Source organism: Mycteria americana, chromosome 26 (assembly GCF_035582795.1).
Source record: "Mycteria americana isolate JAX WOST 10 ecotype Jacksonville Zoo and Gardens chromosome 26, USCA_MyAme_1.0, whole genome shotgun sequence".
NCBI lineage: Eukaryota > Metazoa > Chordata > Aves > Ciconiiformes > Ciconiidae > Mycteria > Mycteria americana.
In genome coordinates this window covers 1,463,265-1,483,706 of record NC_134390.1, presented here as the reverse complement: position 1 = coordinate 1,483,706, position 20,442 = coordinate 1,463,265, and the positions used below count along the sequence as shown (strand labels likewise).

Here is a 20,442-nt window from a genome sequence, read left to right as displayed (position 1 = left end):
GCGTGGGCCTGAACTGAAGCTCTAATCTGCATCTGGTGGACGCAGCCACCACTGGGGCAGGTTAAGGGCTTTGAGGTTTTGATCGCCCGTGCGCAGGGTCCCAACTCGGTGACTACGTGGGAGCTTTCCACAGCCTCGTAGCCACAGGAGAGGAGCAGACAGCGTCAGCCCCAGTTGCACCAACAAACACAGGACAGGCTCATCTGTCATCTGCTCTGCCTTTTCTCGCTGTTTCATTGGGAACTCACCATTTACCCGCGAGCTCTCTCAGATCTGATGAAGGTGCTGCCTAGAGGGATGCAGAGGCAGAGGAACCCCTCGCTAGTCCTTCAGCAGGACTTAGCTATTTTTGAGAGTGCATTTTGGGAGAGATCTTGTTTTCCAGACTTCATTTAAATTCCTTTAACTTTTTCAGACTGGTGTTGAAGCTGTCTGATGCCAGCTCTGCTGGGTTTAGATGGATTTCCACCCAGGACTGGATCAGGCACAGTGTGTTGGGGTTAGGGCATGGGCAGGAGCAGCATCCTGCGCCTGAGGGATTTATGGCACAGGAGAAATGAGCCCGTCCTGGGGGCAAAAGGTGCTGGCCGTGGCTGTTGCTTTGTGCTGCGAGGTGGTTGAGGCTCTGTACGTGGGGTTGCTGGGGAGTGAGTGTTGTGTACTGAGTTCGCATCCTGCCTACGCTGCGGGTAACGGTCACGTGCAGACGAGGCCTTTGTCCTGTGCCTGACTGCTTTTTTTAAAATTTATTTTTAGGTGCTCTCTGGCTTCCTCTTCCTTCTGCGCTGCGCTGCACTCCCTCTTTCTAACTCCCTCTTCTAGGATTGCTTTTTGAGCAATCAGTTCCTCCTTAAACCCATTTTTGCAGGCCTTTGTCTGCGCTTGGGAGCTGGCCCAGTTTAGCATTAGCAGCTGCTGGCTCCTTCTGGGTAGGCAAGAGCAAATAAAGGTTTACACTGAATGAATCATTTGAGCCTTATCTGTCTTTCAAATTCGGGACAGCTGTACAACTGCTGTGGGGAGTCTGCCTGGAGGGCACGGAGGCTCCTCTGCGAAGAACTTCTCCTGCCAGTGGCCGGGGCTTAATGGGTTTGTGCCGCTGGTCCGTGCGCTGCCTCGGTGAATTCTGCGTGCCTCTGCGAGCTTTATCCCACACTTGGTTACGAAGCACAACTCTGGAATAACTCCCTTTCCTTGAAGACTTACTCTACGCTGGCTTTGCTATAGGCTCCTGTGGAAATTCAGCCTTCGGGATGCTTTGAGTGGTTTGATCACCGTGTGAAAATGCAGATGCTGGCTGCAGAGCATCGTGGTGGGAATCGCATCGTGGTGGGACCCGCGTGGTGGATAAGCTTTGAAGGCAGGCAGTGCATGGTTTGTGGGGAGCAAGCTGTTGGCACCTCCTTGGGCTCTCCACTTAAGCAAAGGGACATGGCAGAGTGTCAACACTGCAGGAACCGTGGCGTGGCTTTGCTGGTTTAAGAGGCAGGATTTGTAGATAAGTAGCGTTAGTTGGTTTAATAACAGAAATGTGGGAGAAGGGAGGGGAGCAGCAGATAAGCCTTGGGCTTGTGCCTGAAAAGTTTTAATCTGACACTAAGGTGGGGAGTTGCACCAGAGCTAATATTTTGCTGAGATGAACGGGACAGTTTTTTCTCCCCTTCCCTCCTCCTCCTGCTGTCCCTGTCTTCTGGCACTCTAGATTAGACTTGGTTTATCCTCTTTCTATGCAGAGAGGCACCCTGTCTAACCGTAACGGAGGTCTCGCCAACTGGCATTGTTTAGTGGTTCGGAGGAAGTGCTGGCGCACAGCAAGCCTTGCCCGCCCTCCCGCAGCCTAGTCCTTCTCCCAGCTTGCGTCCTCCGGTCGTCAGAGCTCATCAGAAGAAGAAGCAGGCTTAGACACGTGACGCAGTGGCGGCAAACTCCTTATAGCTTCTTGCAATTTCCCTTTTTTTTTTCCTTTTTTTTCTTTTTCTTTTTTTTTTTTTTTTAAATTCTTCAGTGAGTATGTGCTGCAGAGCCTGCCCATCTCTCTGCACCCTCCGCAGACGCTGCAGGGAGGTTTGGCTCTGCGGCTGGATAAACCATTTGCCTGTTGCAATGCTGGGAGCCACTGCGCTCTTTGCAAACTGGAGGCGTTGGTGAAGCTTCCTTCGTGCATTCGTAACCTGCCTTCCCAGTTTGTCTCATCCCACACCCAAGGCCATGTGTTGACACTGAGAGAGGGACATGGTGGCTTGGTGGCTTCGGTCCTGCAAGGCATTGAGGACACGTTTGCGAGACAGAAGTCCATCCTTTCCAGTGGGCCAGGCCTTGGAAGGTGAAGATGGCTCTGCCCTTTGCATGGCAGCAGTTGTAAACTTTACTGTTGACTCGATAAGAAGAATTAGGGGATTAAAGCAGACCTTGGCTCCTGAGTGCAAGGGCTCTAGGCAGTTTGACTCCTCTATAGAAGATCTGCAGGCTATCCTGGCTGCTCAGAGCTGGGCTTGTAGCCCCAGCGGAGTGTATTGAGGTGTACAGAGGATCGTGGGTTGTCAGCAAGGTCTTCTCCTGCCTTGGCGGTGACTTCTCTAGGGCTCCCTGGAGCTGGGCTTGCTCTGAAGCAGTGATGGCCAAGGCTCTTGGGGTGCTTGGAAGGTGATTTTAGGACTAAGTTGAGCTCCTGGGTGAGGAATCAAACAGCTGCTCATAACAGTGGTGGCAGAATAAGGTTGCATTGTGGCAGAAGCTGTTTCCTTAGTTCCATGTGAGCTCTTTCCTGCAAACCCTGATGGATAAACTGCATCCCTTTCTTCTCTGGAGCTTGGAGGCACCTGGCTGTGCTTGTGACGTGGCCTGGGAGCTCGAGTAGAGTGGGGAGATGCAGGGCTGCGTATCCTGGGTTGGGAAGAATAACCCAGAGATCCTTTCTGCCTTAAATACGGAATTTTGAAGGGGGTCTGCAGGACGCTGAGATGGGACAGCCACACTATGCATGGTGAGCTTGGCTATTACCCGTATCTTTGCCTGGCGTGGAGGTGGCACATCAAGCTCGGGTCATCGGCAGGAGGCTCTCCTTCCATGCTTCGGTTTCCAGCATGGGATGGGTGGACCCAGGGACTCGGTGGGAGAGGGGTCTTGAAAGGGGCGTAGGGAGGCAAACCTCGCTATTGCGAACGCAAAGACTGGCTCCTGAGACGCAGGGAGGTCTTGCTCTGAGCCCAAGGAGCCATGGTGCGGAGGAGAGCACAAAGGTGGCACCAAGCACGTGATGCCGGAGAAGGGAAAGCCAGGGCAGGGGGACACAGCAGTGCAGACTCCTCAGCCAACGCAGTTTCTTTTTAAAACTGAATTTTTCAGCCTTTTCAAAAGCTTCCTATGCATTAGGCTGGCTCTGTAACCCGCCCATCAGGCCCTGGCTGGGGCAGTTTGGGACCAAACCTGTGGATCCTTTGCGTGGAGGATTTCTGAAGGATACCCCCAGCTAGCTGCCATGACCTGTATCGATTACCGCTTAACTTCTGGTCTCCCTGCCTGTGTCGGGCAGACTCTGAGTGCCCCAGTGCAGGGGTAAGCAAACAGGGCTTGTACAAGCCTTACAAAGCCAGGCCTGGAACCTGCTTTTCTAGTATGACAGACCAGGTCTCAGCCACTCTGCCTCTTTAAAGCAAGTGTACTCAGAGAGGGTTTGGCTTTTCTGCCTATAACTAATTTTTTAGCTATTAGGTAGACGGGGCAAAAGTCCCTGGTGGATTTGTCCAAGCGGCTCATTGCGGAGCCGTTGGAGGTTGTTTGTGTTGCAACGCCTTGTCTCGTGCGGCGGGCCCGTCCCTGGCTGTGCACCAGATGCAACGGGCGTGCACGGATGCTGAATCCCCCCTTCCTCGTCGGCTGGATGTTCCGTAAAGGGAGCAGGAATAATTCACCTGGATTAAATCACAAGTCTCCTCTTTCCTTCCATCTTCAAGGCCCTGCCGTTGTAAACAGCTGCTTACTGGAGTAGGTAAGTGGAGGCAGCGCAGTCCTGCCAAGCCCTCGTGTCCACAAATGACTAAATCCTGCCTGAAAAGTCAAAGTATGAAAACATTATTTTTTGGTTTTGGCTGAGCCTCGTGGATTGCTGGGATCGAGCCATCTTGGCTGCCTGGCGGGATAGCAGAGCCGCTCCTCTGGATGCTGGCTGGGGCTCTGCCCACCTTGCAGCTGGTGGAGGAGGGTGGAGGAAGGCTGGTGCGGACGTGTCGGGGGGCAGGCGGGGGCCTGGGGTGCAGGGAGGTGCCTGGGGGGCCCCAGCGGCGCTCGGACCAGCCTTACAGCCCGGGATCTGCTAGCAGCACTCTTGCAAAAATTGTTGTGCCCATTGGCAAAGCGTGTTGGCAGGAGGGCTGGAGGGCGGTGCTGCGGCTGCAAGCCCTCGCAGTTCATAAATAACTGGGGGGGCTGGAGAGCCGGGCCGGTGACTCGTAGAGAAGCTCTTGTGCCAGCCTCTGTGCAAATGCAGCACCTTGCCTGTGTTTTTTGGCTTTTAAGCTAGTTTTTCTCTTGTGTGCACTTCCATGGTGAGGGCCCGCGTGCAGCTGGGGTTTCTGTGTGCTGACCTCATTTGCTTGCTGCTCCGACATCCCGTGTTGGGACAGTGGCCGGTCATCGCCTGCTTGCAGGCAGCCCTGCCTGCCTGGAGCTGGGTCAGGAGCCTTGTTGAACAGTGTGGTGGGTCCGTCATCCTGTCACAGCCTGGCTGATCGACTCTGCTATCAGTTTGTAGGGAACTGGTGGATATGAGACGGGAGATGCTGGTGTTTAACAGGGCACTGGTCTGGGAAAGGAGAGCTCTGAGCAGCTCTGTGCTAAAGACTGTGCATTTTGATGTCTGTTTAATATATGCTGGAGCAGGAGCCCAAGAGGGTGGAGAGCAGTCTAGTAGTAGCCCAGTCTAAGAGGGTGTCCTGGCGTCCTCCCGGGAGTGCAGATCTTGCTTCCCAAAACATCCGACGTGTCTCACCTCTGTGGTACAGGCTGCTATGAGAGCAGGTGCCTACAAGCTCAGTGGTGCTGCGTGTTGCATTGCTGAAAGACCCCTGGCTCTGGGCCCTGGCCCAGCGGAGACCGCTTCCTTCTCTAAACAGCACAGCAGCTTGTGGCCTGCTTGATCTAATTGCATCTGTGCTGTGCTTTGAATGCAAACAGTGATGGACCAGGCAGTGCAGAAGCCACTGCGCATCCCTGCCCTTGCTCTTCTTCCTGTGTTCCCGTCTCCAGCTCCCCAGGCTTTCCTGAGTGTACCCCTCTTGTCCTCCACCCAGAATAGCCCTTGCCAAACTTGGTTTCCCAGTTAGCCAGCAGAGATAACATAAAATGGATATCTGCTCTCCTCCTCCATAAGCTCCAGCCCTTAGAGATGGTGCATGGGTCTGGCTGCCTCGGCAAGTTAGACTTGCGAGCCACAGGAGCTCAGCACGAGCCTGGACTCCTGCTGTCTGGCTAGGGCTGTAGGGACAGAGCTGAGGAGCCTATGGTATGGGAGGTGGGAAATTGTGATGGGGAGAGGAGGCAGGGTGCTAGGGAGGTGGCAGTAGCAAGGGGATGTCCGACCCCCATCTCCCAGTGAAGGGGTAGGTGATGTGTTCTTTGCCCTAACACAACTGACTTGCTCGTAGCATGATCTGATGTGGTGCACAACTGGGGGACACTCGTGGTTTTTCAAACCTCTTTAACTTGGCCAAATTTATAATCAAACTTTGCTTCAAAAGAGGTTGGGAGCCATGCTCTGGTTTGTCCATTTGCAGCTGGAGAGGACAAGCATGCCTGTGCGTCAAAAGGGCAAGCTCAAAGCTGGACTATGCCAGCTGATCAGAGATGGTGGGAATGGACCGTCCCTTCGCGTCTCATCTTCCTTGCTTGCTCCACAGGAATGGCTTGCAGGGGCTCAGGCAGCAGGCTGTGGGCAGTCTGGGACTGCTGCTGGTGGAGGGAGATAGAGGTAGAACTTGGCTTCAAAGGCTGTATCTGCTCAGTCTGGGTCAAGCAGAGCGGCAGCAGGCCCGTGATCCTACACTGGACACTTGGCCATTCCCAGCGGCTCTTGGTGTCCATTCCCTGCCTCCACAAAAGAAGCCCCCCTCCAAAGTGCAACGCTCTTCCTCCATCACCGCTTGCAGGACCTGACACTTCTGAAAGACTCTGCAGTGTCTGGATGGAGATAAGGGTAGGATTTAAGGCCAAAAATTAGGAGAATTTCCTGTTGCTAGAGATGGAGCCTGGATAATGCTGATTTAGGGCTTCGACTCCCATCTGCAGCCTCCCCGGGCTCCCAGGGGAAGCTGACCCGATTCCCAGCTCGCTGGGATTTCCCAGCTCATGCCTACTGGCAGGGTCCGTGCCTCACTGGATCTATAGGTGGTTTGTGCATATGGATCCCTGGTTCTCGGTCTGTCTTCCACATTCATGGCAGCGTGATTCCCAGGTACGCGGAGCCGCCGACATGCCGCATCCTCCTGCGGTAGGACAGAGCCTGGCAGCTGAGACACCCCTTCTGCGTGGCCAGGCTCAGTGGTGAGACGCTGGTATGCAAGATGTAAACTCAATACCAAAGTTTAGATTACAGCCCTGTGAAAAACATCAGCTCCCCTAAATGGAGCCCAGATGGTGGCGGAAGCTGTGCAACACATCGAAGCCGAGGGCCAGGAATTGCAGGAACCGTGTGAGCAAAGGGACGGGGGCTGTGGGGGAGGGAGAGGAAGGGAGGTAGGGTTACAGCTCATGTAGGCTGCAACGCGGGCCGTTGGCCACTGCCGTCTGCATCAAGGGTCAATTCCTAAACCAGGCTGGTTAATCCACCTCGCCCCCTTAAAACCAACTTTGGACGACGAATGTCTCCAAAGTTGCATCACTGTAAATGCAGCATTTCCAAAGCTGAGGTTTCCCACAGCCCCTGACAGCTGAACTTGCCGGCATAAGAGGCCAAGGGCTCTTGGGCAAATTAGAGGAGACCGGGTAGATCTGAAGCAACGAATACACAAGCTGTGTTCACTTGGGAGCTCTGCCAGAAGAGGAGTTTCACAGCTTCCCCATTTCGGCAGGTTCAGAGCCGCTGAGCCCGGGGAGAGGGTCGAGTGTGCACGGGGGGAGCCTGGAGACGGAGCTGTGTTTTGGGTAAGATGAGCGCTGATGTGCTCCCCAGCAGCCGGGCGATTGCACGGGCGAGCGCAGGCTGCAGGGAAGCTGACTGTGACTCAATATCCTGGTGTTGTGAAAAAAGCAAACGTCCCGGGGCACCACCGAGAGCCCTGTCTGGGAGGCTCGGAGCCATCCTTCCCCTGCTGTGCTGCGGGAGCCTCTGCCACAGCTCGTTCTGGGTGTTTTGGGAAGTTGTGCAGCGATTGAGAAGTGCCAGAGGGACCACAGAGCACGTACGGTAGGGCTGGACCCTGTGAAGCCGAGCAGTGCACAGGAGACCGAGTCTCGAAATGATGCTGCGGTGATGTGAGAGCAAGTTATTCCCTTCCTGGGACAGGTGATGGCCTTGGACTGCAGCAGGCAGACCTCTCTGGGCCCGGACAGGTCCGGTGGTGAGGATGCGTTGGGAGGTTTTTCTGGGGGGTTTGGCCATGTTAGATGAATGTTAGGAATGGCTGAGTTAATTGTCCCCTCTGTGAACGAGAGGGCTGGGGTGAGGTGATTAAAAGATGAGGCATTTACATAGAAATGGGGCTCTTCCTGAGGTTGTTCTGTCAAGAGAAATTGTGGGGAGACCCCAAACACATCCAGATGGGATCAGCGCTCCTCCATTAGGACCCCACCATCCCTCCTTCCTCCCTGCTCTGCCCTTCCCACGTCTCCCTCCCTTCCCCTCCTTGTAAAAGCTGCTGCATTTTCTAGTGTCACCTGCCTGCGTGGTAACAAGGGGCCTGGGGCCGAGCTAGGGAGAGGGCAGGAGGGATGGAGAGGAGCAGGAGCGCTCCTGCGGGCCCAGCACCGCTGCCGGCAGCCAGGAAGCCGAGGTTGGGGCGGGTACCAAGCCACGGGGCCGGCGGGTAAGCTCACCCGTGGAGTTCGCCTCGGAGGAAGGCCCACATCCCTTTAGATAACAGTGTGTGCAGGAGCAACACACCCCTCCCCTCGGAGATAAGTTTGTGTGCAGACACAGCCCGGAGATAAACACCCAGGAAGACAAACATCCAAGTTGTACACCTGTATGGACCCAGAGAACCTGCAAACACCCGCCGTGCGGCTGTGCCCGTCCTCCCCGGGTGGCACAGCTGAGCCAGGCGGGCGTTCGGCGCTTGCCGGACCAGCACTGGCCCTGGTTTTGTGCTAGAAAATCACGTGTAGGGCTGTGCGGTGCCCCAAAATCTGGGGATGCTCAGAGAGAGAGAACAGGCGGAGTTTGGTGTCGTCTGCGGGTTGAGTTGGCTGCAGCTTTCAAAGATGCTCAGAGCATCTTTCTGCTCAGCCCCCAGAGTGCTGTCACACCCCAGGGTTTTGCACGCCTGGAGAACGCTGTCGTCTTTGGGCTATGAATTCAGTTTTCCAGTAGCTCTCGGGTAGCCTCCATGCACAACGTGGAGCCTTAAAACGTTCCTTTACATTGCAGGAAGGGTTTTTGTTAAACTCCTCGTGTCTCAGAGAATTTGTGAAATTGGCACAAATGAAACCGTCACTGGCGCGGCCCTGCCGCAGTGGGAATGCTTCGCAGGGGATTTCAACACGCTTTTCGGGGACCCTGCTTTCTGTCTTCTGTAAAGGGAGCTGAACCGGTCGTCTGGGCTTCACTTAGATTCAGGGGAGAGCGGAACTGCGCAGCCGACAGAGCTGCCGCTCGCTTCTTGGGAGCAGCGTGTGGGATGGGTTGAACTCCCCGAGTTTTAGGTGTCTGCAGTGATGGCATTTACATCTGAGCCTGAACCACATGTTGCCGCACTCTGGGCAGGCAGAAGAGCTGCCGGGGCAGACAAAGCGCACCGTTTTAGGATGTCCATGACGGGATTATTGCTGGTGTCTCTGCAGCCAGCTCAGACATCTGCACTGAAATGTCGACTCTGGCAGATGAATCACAGCTGTAGCTGGTGGATTTGGATCTTACCCTGAAGTCAGACTCCAGGGTTTTATTTTTCAGGGCTGACTGGGAAATGGTTAGGGCACCGTCATGTATATCCCAGATGAGATAAGGGAGGCTGGGGAGTTCTGGTGATGGTCAGCCCTGTGCGTGCCATCTGCAGACACCTCCCAGCATATCCTGCAGAGGCTGTTTCTGCCCCCCCCAGCTTGCCATGCTAATTGTAGGGGCTCTTGAGACATGCCTTGGCACTTTGGTCGCACCATGTGGTTACTCTGATTAAAATAAATACCAATAGTGGGTTGTAACCAAGCGGGGGGGGGGTGGTTCTGTGTCTCATCTGTCACTGAGAGAGCTTGCTGCAATGTACCCCCAGTTCTGGGGCGAGCAGCAACCTGAGGAACCCTGTACTGACATGTAGGAGCCTTGCAGAGCGTCGGGGAGCTAGACGTTAGCTCTGTGCTTCTTGTTATCTTTGTTTGTAAATACTGCACGTGAACGTTAACCTTCTTCCTTGGGAGGATAAACTAGGCTTTAGACTTTGAAGACTAGGAGCACTGTATTGTGGTCTGTAGCTGCAAAGTGCTCCTGATGTGGATGCAACCGAGCAGTAAAGATGTGCCTGCAGCTTGTCTCTGCTGGGCATCCTTTGCCCTCTGTCTCCCTACACGTGCGGGACCGTGTGTACTTCTTGCTGGTTTTGCTAGTAGAGGTTTATTTGTCATGGATCAACAGCATCTGTATCCATGAGCAGGAACTGAGCTGTCGGGAGAGAGATGATGTTGGACCCGCTCAGGCAATGCCGTGGTGGCTGTGCTCCGAGTCCTCAGAAATAACTGAACAGGGTTGAGGGCTCCACCGAGTCTGCGTTTCTTGAGTGATGCCAAGAAGCATCAAGTAGGAGCAAGGAGATGTCATTGCCTCTGTAGCTCATGACTCTTGAGTGGTATTAGTGCTGTGGCCAGCACTGTACTATCTACTTCAGAAAGGGCAGTGACTCAATGGAAAAGACTCAAAACTACAAAAATGTAGGATCTGCCTTGCAGGGAGAGATGATGGTGAAGCTCAGGCTGGTTATTGCGGCAAAGGAGACTCAAGGCATCGGCTCCTTTGACAGATGGACCAAAACAATGATGTGTTGGAGGCAGAGGTTAGCTTGCGGTTTCTGTGTTGGCCCTGTCCATCTTATGTGAACAATCCTAGAAGTGCCACATACGATCTCTTCTCGTGTCAAATCACAGCAGAAGGGAGTCCCTGGGGAAACATCTGGAGTCTGCTCCTTCCCTGGCCCAAGATCTACAAGTCTTGTTTGTGGTTCCTGTCAGTTTTATTGGCTGCCTTTTTTGTTTGTGTTTTGAGGTGTGGATTTGTAACAGTGATGATGATGAACCTTTGAAAGATCTGTCAAGATCAAGGAACTGGGAGGATTTTTGTGGGTTTGTTTTTTTTTTTCCTTGGTGGGACCTTGCTGTTAGGGTTGGATGTCTTGTTGGGTCTAGCTTACTCATGAGTAACTGTGCTGGTTGGGTGGAGGTTCACTCTCTCTTCTGCAGGAGCCCAGACTGGCTGATAGCCTGTGACGGCGATGGGAACAAGTGATAGCACTTGGCTGCTTCTCTGCTGGAGAGGTTGGGATGCTGGCATGGAGAGGCCGTTTCACGCCGCGCGGACGTGTCTGGGACAATGTGCCAAGCGAGCGAAGAAGGTGGAGGGTGTGTCTGAGGAGAAGCCTGGGAGGGGCGCAGGGTGTAGGATGGGGTGCTGGCACATCTGGAGGTGGGACAGAGAAACTTGCAGAAGGATTTGTGGGCTAGGCCTGGTTTGAGCTTGGGTGTGTGCTGTATCTGCACAAATCTGCATGTCCTCCCTTCTGGTGTCTTGTCTTCTGGCTCGGTGGGGGAGGCCTCCCAACAGGGCTGCCTGCCGGAGGAGATCCTTGCAAAACCCCACGGCTTTCCCCTCTGTCCACGTGGCTTCCATGTTCATCTTGTCGCAGCAGCTCTTGCGCATTCCTGACCCTGGAGTGAGAGATGAGACTTTGCCAGAGCTCACCCACCTACCGACCAGTCTGATACCGACAGCCCAGTTCAGAAGAGAGGTTCCCAGTTACTGGTTGCTTTTCTGATGTCCTTAGCATTAGCATACAGATCCCCCAGTCGGAGAGACAGGGATACCCCAAACAGAGATCTCACAGCAGGCTCTGAGATGAGCAAAGCTGCATAAATGGCATCTCATTACAAAAGCTGGTGGTTTTATTTTGTCAGAATATCTAAATTAATGGCAGAAGGGCTATGACTTACGTGACTTTGAGGAGGCGAGGGTTTGGTCACGGGTGAATAGTTTCCAGCAGATTTGTGTTTTAGGAAGCCATTTGACACGTTGTCTTCAAGAGTCTCAGTTGAAGAGTGCGCTGAAATTGCCGTGGCTGGAAGGTGGCTGATGTGGGAAACGGGAGACCTGGGTGAGAGCAGCGAGGGGCACTGCACAGTGTGTATGGTCACAAGCCGGGGACGGTGGTGTCTTAGTGAGAGGTGGTGTTTGCGGCTCCGCCGTGTCTAGAAATTCTTATTTCACCAAATAAGAAACGGGTTAGGAACTTTATGGCAGGGAAGAGAAATCACAACTCAAAGGTCTGGCTGCGAATTGTGGCTTTCATGCAGAAAAGAAGAACTCTATGAGGCACAGACTAAGAAGGGAATTGGATTTGGGGCTGGGGTCAGTGGACTTAAGCCTGGAGTCAGTGGATTTAAGCCTGGAGCGGGGCAGGGGGGTTGCAGGAAGGGTTCGTGCGGCTCAGGGCTGTCTGTGCCGCTGGATGCACCCGCTCCTGGGTCAGGCTTCAGCTCTGGCAGGGCTTTGCTGAAAGGGGAGGCCAAACAGCTGGGAGAGGAGGTGAAGCTGGCAGAAATGAGGCCTGCAGCAGCCGATTTATCTGCAAAGATTAAAATACTTTTTATCTAGCTGAAATCATGGCCTCCATCTAGGCTGTGCAAGGCAGGGACTGTGCTTGCTCGCTGTTAGCTCCAGATCCCTGCCGCTCGCTGTAGGAGAGTCTCCTGCCGCAGCTCTGCCAAATCAGGAATTTACCCAGGCATTGCTCCATGTCTGTCTGCAGCAGAGACGGGATCGGTAAAAGCAGCCGCAGCACCTCCGGAGCCGGTCCCTCCTTCCCTTTTGGGTGCTTGCTGACCCACATGGACCCACATGTGCAGGCTCACTGGAGCCGAGCGAGCTGGCTGCTCCCTGAGCCTGGCCCTGGGCTCCCAGCTTGCCCTTTTTTTTTTTCTCCAGCACCAGCCACATGCCCTTTCCACAGCCCACACAGTTTTTCTTGGGTTGCGGGAGCCCTGGCAGCAGGATATCAGAGCAGACTTCCCTGCCAGGGCTCTGAGGGTGGATAGACCAGCTTTTCTCCTTCCCTTATCACCTTAAGCTTCGGGAGCGGGGAAGCCGCTGCACAGCTGCCGAGCCGCAGAAGAGCTTTTGGGTTTTGGCAGCAACGGGAGAACATCAAGAGTTGTGATGGCTGCAGAGGGACCACCTAAGAGAGCATGGGAGGTTGGCAGCAAACACGACTGAGCAAAGAAATGGCACTTGATGTTGAAACTCCGGGAAAGGGGAGAGTTGTTGCTATGGGGTGAGGGGGAAGTAATATGGAAGCATGGGAATGGCTTGCCACTAGATGGAGTGAATGGTCTTACGGGGGATTTATCTTCAGCCTCTGGCACGTTCAGTCCAGGACCTTCACTGTGGGAATAGGTCCCTTCTTCCTCAAACTGCTGGACTTGACTCTGGGGAGCTGAGTTGAGCTGGCCATCAGCGTCTCCTCCAGCACTGCTGAGGTGTGTGTGGCACGGTGGTCCAGGCTGTCACCACCCGTTGGATGTAGAGCGGAAGAGTCACCTCCAGATACTGTGGGCACGGAAATCGAACCCTTGAGCTCTTGAAGCCCAAGTCCTTCAGCAGAAGCAAAGTTTGGGACTTTTCAGGGTGAGAATTTCCATGTGTGAGCACGGAAGGTGCAAGAGTCATGCAGTGAAAGGACATCTTTTCTAGCCTTGATAGAGGGAGCAGTGGAGCTGGTCTTCCTGGGGCTTTGGGTAGGGACAGTAGCCTTTTAGGAAACCAGCTGTGCCAGAGCTGGAAACATTGCCGTCGTGATGTGTGCGGAGTTGCAGCGGGACCTTGCAGAAGAGCTAGCCACTGATCTCTAGAGCTGTGGTGCTGTCTCCACTGGCCCCGCGGCCATCCCTGGGGAGCTGATGACTTGCAGCAGGGGACCCCCATGTCCTCTCCTGTTCTCCCACCTCTTGCTGTTGGCAGAGGAGGCTGCAGACCCCGTCAGGAATGACGCAGTGCTGCAAAAGTAGATCGACGTAGGAAAACTTTGGGCTGTCCCTCTCCGGTGCCGGCTGGGAGCGTAAGGAATCCCTGCAGCAGCGGCTCCCCGGTGACGCAAGTGCCGGCGCAGCGGCCCCGTCGGGGTGAGATGCAACGCTCTTCCCCCCGCCCGCACACCAGGGGAGGGGTGAGCTACAGCAACAAAAATGCGCCCTTCCACTTGGGTGACTGCTCCCAGTTAGAGATGAAAACATTTGTTCCTGAAATTGGAGTCAGTCCTGGGATTGCAACACCCAGGCTGTGTTTCCAATTAATCTGCTGAAGTCGTCATGCATTTCCAAGTGCATTGGCTCAGCAGAGAGAAACCTGGCATCGCCTTCGCACTGAAATGCCAGCTGAGATGTGCACGGTGTTAAATGAGGAGAGAACGGCCCCGGCAGGCTGGCCCACCGGCACCTGGCACGGGATCGCGAAGGGGCACCGGGCAGCTCTGGTACGGCAGGGGGGATGTGGCAGAGGGCAGAGCAGCCTCCTCCTGGGAATGAAAATGCTTGAAATAGTTGTTGAATTACTGTCGGGTTTTTCCTGACTGGTTTCCTTCTGTTTCTGGGTGTGTGTTTTGTTTTGGGGAGAAGGGGAGGGGGGTGAAGTGAGTTATGCTTGGTCTATTCACTGCGTCTGCAGGAGTGTATTTACAGTCTCGCCGCCTTAGCGGTGATGAGTGGGAGATGTTTGCTGTGCATTGGGGATGATGGCGTGACCGCTCAACCCCAGCCTCCTCCCAGGCCCTCCTGCGGGGTGCTCCTGCCCCCGGCGAGGCGGGTGAAGGCTGGAAGCCGGAGGCTGTTTTGTTTGGGAGTTGAGCGATCCCTTCAGCAACGCCCGCGGCGCTGCGCGTGGGTCGGCGTCTGGGCACCTGCGGGGCGAGGGGCGAGCGGTGCTGGCTGCGGCTCCTGCCTGCCGAGTCCGGAGCGCGGTGGCCTGCAGAGCCGGCTTGGTGTTGGATGGTGGGTCCTGGTGGTGCGTCTCCACGTTAGGCACCTCTCCAGGGAGCCGCTGGAAGGACAGACATGCCCTTGCCGATGGGGTTTTTTTTCTCTCCTAGGGCTGCTTTTGCAGAAGCCAGGGTTCCTGCCTGGAGCTGGAAGTGACCCGACACATTCCTCTCATCTCCCGTGTGATTTCCTGAGAAATGAAATTGGATCTAGAGCCCGGTCCCAGCTGGGTGGGAGCGGTCCAGTGTGTTAGCACAAACACTCATGGAAAGGCCGAGCTTGCATAGAAATCTTTCCTTTCCAAGAATGAGGTTCAGGCTGAGGCCCCCCTCCCTCCGGAGTCAGCAGGATCCACGGATGGGGACGGGGAAGCTCAGCAGGTCTCCTGCACTGAGGTCACCGGTGGCTTTTCCCTTTAGGGGGAAGCATGCAAACTGCTTTTGCAAAAGGAGCATGCAGACTGCTTTTACCTGTTGGGAACTGGCGCTGGGATGGAGAATCCGGCTGCCCCTGGCTCCCTGCTCTGCGGACCCCCTCTCCCCGTGCCGTAGGGACGGCGTTCCCCGCTTTCCGGCAGCAATGCTTCATCTAGAGCTGGAAAGTGTTAAGTGAGGATGGTGACAAGACCACTCCCAAATTGGATCATGCTTGCTTTCCCATCTGCGAGGGCAGCACCGGAGCAGTATGTTCTTCTGTGGGAGTGTCGTGCAAGCCTGTGCACCCTTCTCAGAGGCCAGCGCAGGCAGGCGGCCTGCGGCAGATGCATAAAAGCCTGGAAAAAAAAAAAAAACAGGGAAGCGAGGAGAGGAGGGGGAAGGCAAGTTTACCACTGGTGTTTAATGCCGCAGTGCGTCAATATAACGAATACTCTTAAGGATGTTGTGCTAACTTCCCAAGTTATTTGCTCCAGAAATAGAGCTTTCCTATGTGTCTGTATTAGAGTAAGTCTCTGTTGCATAGATTTTTTTTTAACAGTGAGCATGTAATCTTGCTATATTTGCTTGCAGGACAATAATGCTGATGCTTTCTATTTTTAACACATCAGCAGGGCAAAAATGCACTTGGGAACTTTCAGGGAGCAGAGCAGCTCTGCTCGTAGCGCACGGCCAGGCTTCAGGAGCGACGCCAGCAGCTCAGCGAGCAGCCTGGGCTTTAGGAGTGCCTGGCCCCGCGCTTTGGCAGGTAAAGAGAAGCCAGCCTGCCCAGGGCTTGTCTCCCTGCTCCGGTGGGCTCAGCAGAGCCCGTGCTTCAGGGTCACAGGGCTGGGCAGTGGTGGGGAGGAGCAGGGGCGTGTGGCATCGTCCATCCTTCTCTTCCTCCTGTTTCTCTCCCTGCTGTGGCCCTTCGAGGCTGCGGAGGCGGTGGGGAAGGCTGAAGGGTTTTGGGTCTGGCTCTGTTGCTGACGCTGTGACGCTTGTTTGGGTGGTGCCAGTCCCGAAATCCCAGCTCAGGTCCTAAAAGCATCTCAAGGCTTTTATATGTGTATATATATATATTTTTTTTTCTTTTAAGAAAAACAGTTTCTGTCACCACCTTGATCGTGAAAAAGGGCTGCAAGCAATAACCTGCAAAGCCCTCCAAAATGGGAGGCGAATAACAAAACTGGCACCGACTTGAGTCGTAATCCCAAGTTTGGGGACCGATTCATAACTTTGAGTGGTTCTGCCCTGGCCAGGTCCTTCTGCCACCCTCATCTGCTCAAGCTGCCATCAGCAGCCATCATCCGGCAGGACGGGCTTGCGTTGGTCCTTGCAGGCTTTTCCGGCTGCTGCTGTGTGTGCTAGAGGAGCCTGAACACGTGCACCTCCCATTTGGAGAAGAAAATAGGAATTTAGGGTGGAACTTGCTCCCTGGGGGCTTTGTTTCACCCTCTGGGCTGGGTCCGGAGAAAGTGTCTTCTGCCGTCTTGGTTTTTTTTTCCCTGCAGTGGAAAATCCCCAAAATCCCACCGGTCTCGGGAGTGGATTTTATCGCGGTGCTTGCGCCTGTTGCAAAGACTCTGGTTTCCAGCCCCTCTGCAGGACTGCGCACAGCGGTTGATTTTGGATTAAATCCGAGACCTGGCTGTTGTGCCTGGGGGTCCCGGGTGAAAGTGGAGTCTGTGCCTGTGGCCACCCCTCCTGGATGGGGCAGCAGGTTTGCATTTCGGGACTGGTCCTTTGGGGCAAAGAGGCAATTTTGGTTTTGCTGTACCGGGCGTGCGGCTGCGTGGGGCTCGGCCCTGGCTGGGACAATGGCAGGAAGCCGGGAGCTGCACGCAGCTCCTTGCCGCTGGCCAGGCACCGCATCCTCGTGGAGCCGAGGCTGCCTCCGCCGCTGCTCCTCCCTTGCTATTTCCATCGCATTGTCCGGAGGAGAGGAAGGATGTTTCCAGCCTTCTTCCTTTTTGCCTCAAAGGGATGTGGGGTGGGCGGGGAGGGGAGGGGAGAGGATTTTTCTTGCTGGCAGTTGTGCAATAGGCATAATTACTGCTATTCGAAGCACCGTCCCCCTCCACCCAGGTCAAGGGGGTGATGCATCTTGGCCTGAGACGTCCCCGAGGTCTCCCCTCCTCTGCGCAGTCTTGGCAGCGGACATGCATCTCATCCCGTGTCCCCGCTGGCAGCCAGTGGGCTCAGGCACGTCCTCCTGTGCAAGGCGGGGGCTCGGAGCTCCGTCGGAGGAGATGCTTCTGCAACGTGGCTTTTAGCGGACACGCAGACATGGCCGGATTCGTGGTGCTCAGCAGTGCCGGGGGAGATGCTGCTGCCTCCGCACCCTTTATTCCCAGCAGTGGGCTGAGGCTGTTGTGAGGTTGCTGGCGCTCAACGTAAGGTATTTTGGGAAGGCAAAGTGGGATCCTAATGTTATAAACGCCCTGAGCGCCGTGTCGTGATGGGGACGTGTGCGTGGAGGTGTCATGGTGGGGCTGCCGGGGATGGGAGGATAATCCCTGGCCCCTCGGCGGGGATGGTTTCAGTGCCTCTGAAAGCATTAGAAGTGTGTGGTGGGGAAATGGAATGGGGAAGGTCACCTCATGCTTTGTGATGGAGAAATAGGGCCATGAAAAGAGGGTTCTGGCTTTTTTTGGGATGTTTTTAGTTCTGCATCTTGTGGACAGGGCTCTGATGATGACAAAGAAACACTGCAAAGTCCTTCCTGCATTTTTGCACAGCTCTGACTGCTGTGGCCACGCAAAGTCGAGGCTCCTTGCTGCGCCGGAGGAGGCCGGGCTCCCACGTGCCAGGAAGTGAAAGCAGAATTAATTAAGATGGGAAATGATCTTAATTTGCTCTGGCTAAATCCCTTTAGCACCGGTAAACCCCAAACATTTGAAGCAAAGATCTTGGTCAGAGTGCGGCCACACCTCTCCCGTTGTTCAGGGGTGGAGAAATTGCCCGTGACACATCTCTGAGGGTTTGACTGTATGGGAGAGTTTTACCAGTTTTACTGGGGTGATTGTCGCTTCCTGGTAGCAGCCAAACTGGGAAAAGCCCATCTCTTACTGAACTGGATCCCAGCTCAGCTGGGATCACCCCAGAACAGCTAGAAGAGTCCAAATTCAAATCTCACATGTTCTGGTGTTAGGTCTGTCCTGGGACGGCCCCGGGACTTTGCAGCACTGCTGATTTTTCCATAGGGGAGCAGAAAGCTTTAAGGATCCCTTTTGGCTTTTTTTTCTTTGCTCGTCCCAAAGTGGATCGGGACGCAGCACGGCTGTTTTGTCCTCCTCGAACTGCATCTGCTGTGCGTGATACCCGTCATGGTCCCTTCTCAGGGACGCCCTCCATACCCCGCTTTGGAACCGCCGAACATTTCTTGACAAAGCCCAGGGTCAGGGCCAGCCCGCATAACCTGCCAGGAATACCGGGAGCTCCCGGATTTCGCTGCTGACAGGAGGTGTCCGGCAGTGCCAGGGCGATGGAGCAATTCCTTGGCAGCTATCGGAGCCAGCTCTTTGCATTAGTGAAAAATGTGAACGATCTGCAGGCTTGTGAAAGTAGTGTTTGTCCCTGGGGGGTCGGGGTAACAACCTCGCCTGCGTGTCCTCGGTGGTTTAAGCCTTCCTGACGTTTTGGCCACGCGTGTCCCGTTGCGTGTCGGCGTTGCCGCCCTGCAGTGGGGTACGCGAGGGAGGAGAGGTTGCGTGGAAGGAGGAGGAGATGCACAGTTCAGTTATCTCCTTCCTCCTCCGTGGTTTTGGGGTTGTAGGGAGGCTGTGAGCATGGAGAACAGAGCAGAACAGCAATTCTTCTGTAAACCAGCTTAGAAGTGATGCTGGAGGAGCTGTTGCGATAAAATATCGCGTTAGGCTGAGGCAGAAATTTTTCCCCATTTTTTAAAAATAGGAGCAAGCTGGGCTGTAAGCCTCGGTATGGTCTATCTTATTGCACGTTCCCATTTGCAAAGCAGAGAGGGTCTTGCGTTCGTCTCCAGCAGCTGCCACAGCGAAGGGAGTTGGAGTGGGCACGTGTGGGAGCAGGAGCAGCGCTGGCATCGTGGACCATCCTCTCCGCTCCACTGTGGCTTTTGCCTCCCCGCCAAAGACCTCTGCGTTTCCACCTGCTGCTGCATGGGGCCTGGGTGCCAGCCACCTGCCCGAGCCCACGCAAAGCCTCCCTGTTTATTTTGTCTAAAAGCAATATCCCCCAAAGCGGGGTGGGGGGGAATACCCACTCTGGCTTAATTGCATTTAATGAGTCTGATGGGGCCGGCTGCCAGCGAGCCGAGGGCTTTGCCAAGGTTCGTACTTGCCCGTGAGAACTGCAAGGGTGTGGTGCGTGGCCGCGCCTGGCTTTGCAATCGCTGAGAGAAAAGATCTGAGAGCTCCCGCCGCCCTTCGCCACGGTCGTTGTGCCACTCGCCCGATGCCGTCAGCCCGGCCCGCGTTGCAGGGCTCGGCTCCACGGGCACGTTGACCCCCAAGGACTCGGAGGAACACGATGACATCTATAGGTGAGTGTGCCAAATGGGTGGGAAATATCCCTTGCAGATGTTGCAGGGGTCTTATAAAGATGGGTTTGTATTAGATGCACCTCGAGCATCCTTCCATCTGGAGCTGGGTCCAGTTCAGCTCTGCAGTGTGCACCCAGCCAGGCGCCGTTGCTTGTTTGATTCTCTCAGTTTTAGGGTCCTGGATGGATATGTGATTTTGCTGAGTTGACACCAGGTCTGATCTTGAGAGGTGCCGAGGGCTCAAATCCCAACATGTGCACTGATTCCTCAGTGTCTGAGGTTAATGCTGCTGCACCAGGCTTACTGGGGCTTGGTTTGTTTATTTATTTTCCTTTTTTCCCCCCATGCTTGAGTGGCTCAGTGGCAGGATTAACCTTGCTTTCTGGGTTAAACACCCTGGGCAGTGTTGCTACATGAGTGCGGAGCGCACACACCCCACCGCACCCTCCGTCCCCGCCAGGCGCTTTGGCTGCCTCGGGGCACCCACGTTCTGCAGCCGTCAGCGGGGAGCCCGCCTGCGTCCTCCTCCGAGGTTTCTCCCTGCTGACTGCTGTTTGCTCCTGCGTTTCCCTGGGCAGGCTCCAGCTGCGTGTAGGACACCGGGTCCTCCTTGCATTTCTTCACCCCCAGCTCTTGCAGAGACCCAGAAATTCTGCCTGATGACTTGGCCGTGCCGTTTCTCGTAGCTTTTCCAGCCCGGGTGGCATTCCCCGGCTTCAGCATCACGGCTCTCTTCCCAGCATCTCCCCTCAGCTGCTTGCATGCACCAGCACTAACCTAGATTTACCCTCCAGGGTGGCTGTCACTGGTGTCCCCGTGGTGTGGCAGAAGGGCTTGTTGGATCCGGGCATGTTTCAGCCGCCTCTGCATTAAGGATTTGATGCCTGTGCCTTGCCCGGCTGCACAGATGCCAACTTTGAACCAAAGGCCGTGCTTTCCTAGCTGCTTCATGAGCACCCAGCTATGGGAGGCAGTCCCAGACAGCCCCACAGCGAAGGGTACCAGAAGTGTATTTGTGCAGGAAACTGAAAATGTTGCGGCTTCCTTCCTCTGACATAAATAGCTCTCACCCTAAAACCTGAGTCTCCGCTCTACGTGCTGGTAGTGTCTGGCACTGGCTCGAGAGGATGC

At 55.0% G+C, this 20,442-nt stretch overlaps 1 protein-coding gene across 5 annotated transcripts in view; it reads left to right on the top strand.

Moving 5' to 3' along the window:
- HDAC7 (histone deacetylase 7) overlaps positions 1 to 20,442 on the top strand; it is an 89,661-nt gene that overhangs the window by 42,588 nt on the left and 26,631 nt on the right. Inside the window, exon 1 of one of the 5 annotated variants that reach the window (XM_075525651.1) lies at positions 13,854 to 13,874. The exons of the other annotated variants lie outside the window; for them this stretch is intronic. The gene's annotated coding sequence lies outside the window, so the exon portion shown is untranslated. Of the gene's footprint in view, positions 1 to 13,853; positions 13,875 to 20,442 lie in introns of those variants that run through there. 5 annotated transcript variants of the gene reach the window in all.